This window comes from Macaca nemestrina, chromosome 1, assembly GCF_043159975.1.
Source record: "Macaca nemestrina isolate mMacNem1 chromosome 1, mMacNem.hap1, whole genome shotgun sequence".
Classification (NCBI taxonomy): domain Eukaryota; kingdom Metazoa; phylum Chordata; class Mammalia; order Primates; family Cercopithecidae; genus Macaca; species Macaca nemestrina.
In genome coordinates this window covers 107,719,887-107,723,144 of record NC_092125.1, presented here as the reverse complement: position 1 = coordinate 107,723,144, position 3,258 = coordinate 107,719,887, and the positions used below count along the sequence as shown (strand labels likewise).

Genomic DNA, 3,258 nt, shown 5'->3' with positions numbered 1-3,258 from the left:
TGGGTGGCTTACAAATAACAGAAATTTATTTCTCACAGTTCTGGCAACTGGAAATCTGAGATCAGGGTGCAAGCATGGTTAAATTCTGGTTCATAGATGTCCACCTATGAACTGATATGCTTCCTGGTTCACAGATGACCACTTCTCCCTGTATCCTCACATGGTAGAAGAGCTCTCTGGGATCCCTATTATGACTGCATAAGTTCTATTTATGAGGGCTCCACACTCATAACTTAATCACCCCCCAAAGGCCACATCTCCTAATACTTTCACACTGGGGGTTAGGGATGAGTTTTGAAGGGATATAAGCATTCAGTTAATAACAAGTCCCCTGCAAGCTCTAAAAGCTCATGAATCTGTTCTACTCTACACTGGCTACAGATATATTTAGTGGGCCAATCAGTATTTTAAACTTCTAGAAAAAATGGTAGGGAAAAATATTGGTCTAACTATTTTGTAAAGAAGTATTATTTTGTTACATGTTACCCTGGAACTTATCATTACTTGGAATCACCTCCACCTCTGTAATAATAAGTTTATAATGCCAGTCTGTCTGTTAGATTTCTTGTTTTGGTCGTTTATTGCTTTTCTCATTTCATTTGTTTCACTGTACTTTCTTGAAGTTCACCAAGCTTCCTTAAAAATTATTCTGAATTCTTTGTCAGGCAGTTCATACATCTTCATTTCTTTAGGATCAGTGACTGGGGCTTTATTTTGTCCCTTTGGTGATATCATGTTTCCTTGAATGTTCTTGATCCTTATGTCTATGTGGTGGTCTATGCATTTGAAGAAGTGAGTACATATTCCAGTCTTTGGAGACTGGCTTTGTCTGGGAAAGCCTTTCACTGTCAGCTGTCCAGAGATGCTGAGCAGACCGTCTAGCGACTGGAATAATACCTTTGGTTTTCACAATTGTTTTCCACTGCCTCCTCTCCTTAAAGCTCTCCCATTCGCTGTTTCTCAATACATTGCATTTTCTGTCTCTTTGGAACCCACAGTCCACACATTTATCTTGTTAGCAGGAGGAAATTTTGTGAGCAGATCACTATTGGGCTTGAACTGCAGTATTGGCTCTTCCCTCAGTCTTTGCCAGCCTACCCTGTAGATTTTGGACTTGCCAACCTTTGTTGTTGGTTGAACAAATTCCTTAAAATACAGCTCTTTTTATATATGCACACTCTTTATATAAAATAGATTCTGTTTCTCTAGAGAACCCTGACTGATACAGATTTCATGGTCCATTACTTCAACAAACCCATTTCTTGCTGGTATCCTCAGTTCCCTTTCCCTGTTTATCTTTCAGTCACACTTGCCAGGAAAAATCTCAGGCCTGGTTGGGTCTCAATTTGTTTTCTGCATCTTAGCGACTGAGCATGGCTGGAGAAAAGTCCCACGGCTGAATACATTGGTGCCATGACAAATTCATAATTTCTAACTTCAAATGGAAACTCAGCACTTTTTGGTGATCATACAGCTTCTATGGTTAGTTTTCTGTGTTCTACAACAGGTATTTTATTTTATTTTATTTTTTTTTAATTTATTATTTTTTTAAAATTTATTTATTATTATTATACTTTAAGTTGTAGGGTACATGTGCATAACGTGCAGGTTTGTTACATATGTATACTTGTGCCTTGTTGGTGTGCTGCACCCATCAACTCGTCATTTACGTCAGGTATAACTCCCAATGCAATCCCTCCCCCCTCCCCCCTCCCCATGATAGGCCCCGGTGTGCGATGTTCCCCTTCCTGAGTCCGAGTGATCTCATTGTTCAGTTCCCACCTATGAGTGAGAACATGCGGTGTTTGGTTTTCTGTTCTTGTGATAGTTTGCTAAGAATGATGGTTTCCAGCTGCATCCATGTCCCTACAAAGGACACAAACTCATCCTTTTTGATGGCTGCATAGTATTCCATGGTGTATATGTGCCACATTTTCTTAATCCAATCTGTCACTGATGGACATTTGGGTTGATTCCAAGTCTTTGCTATTGTGAATAGTGCCGCAATAAACATACGTGTGCATGTGTCTTTATAGCAGCATAATTTATAATCCTTTGGGTATATACCCAGTAATGGGATGGCTGGGTCATATGGTACATCTAGTTCTAGATCCTTGAGGAATCGCCATACTGTTTTCCATAATGGTTGAACTAGTTTACAATCCCACCAACAGTGTAAAAGTGTTCCTATTTCTCCACATCCTCTCCAGCACCTGTTGTTTCCTGACTTTTTAATGATCGCCATTCTAACTGGTGTGAGATGGTATCTCATTGTGGTTTTGATTTGCATTTCTCTGATGGCCAGTGATGTACAACAGGTATTTTAAACTACCTCTACTCTCTTCAATTATTTGACTCCTTCCTATCCCTTCTCACTTTTAAAAGGTGGTCTTGTCTCTTTTAGAAAGAAAATAAAAATCATACCATGGAATACTACTCAGCCATAAAGAAGAATGAAATAATGTCTTTTGCAGCAACTTGGATGGAACTAGAGGACATTATTCTGGGTGAGTTAACTCAGGAATTGAAAACCAAATGCCACGTGTTCCCACTCATGAGTGGGAGCTAATCTATGGGTACACAAAAGCATACAGAGTAGTATAATGGACACTGGAAACTCAGAAGTGGGGAGGAAGTAAGGAGGGTTGGGAATGAAAAACTACCTGCTGGGTATAACATATACTACTCAGGTGGCTGGTGCATTAAAATCCTAGACTTTACCACCATATAATTCATCCCTGTAACAAAAAACCACTTGTATCCCTAAAGCTATTGACATAAAAAATTAACAAAAGGGGCCGGGCATGGTGGCTCAGGCCTGCAATCCTAGCACTTTGGGAGGCTGAGGCGGGTAGATCACGAGGTCAGGAGATTGAGATCATCCTGGCTAACACGGTGAAACCCCGTCTCTACTTAAAATACAAAAAATTAGCCAGGCTTAGTGGCGGGTGCCTGTAGTCCCAGCTACTCGGGAGGCTGAGGAAGGAGAATGGCGTGAACCCGGGAGTCGGAGCTTGCAGTGACCTGAGACTGACCCATTGCACTCCAGCCTGGGTGACAGAGCAAGACTCCGTCTCAAAAATAAAAATAAAAAAATTAACAAAAGAAAAGAAAAATCAACAAATAAAAATTCCTAAACTTTCATGGAATCACAAACTTGCTGACATTTATTTGTATTCATGTTTTATTTCTGTTACATCAGAAAAGTGTTCATCTAAGTGTAATCGGTCTCCCTGGATGCTATCTTCTCCTGCCTTC

General features: G+C 40.2%; 1 long non-coding RNA gene across 1 annotated transcript; it reads left to right on the top strand.

The window, feature by feature from the left end:
- The first annotated feature begins 282 nt into the window (after positions 1-282).
- On the top strand, positions 283-3,043 carry LOC105497875 (uncharacterized). Its single transcript, XR_011609044.1, has 4 exons — positions 283-427; positions 1,304-1,482; positions 2,405-2,507; positions 2,937-3,043. It is a non-coding gene; the product is annotated as an uncharacterized lncRNA (long non-coding RNA).
- The last annotated feature ends 215 nt before the right edge of the window (positions 3,044-3,258 follow it).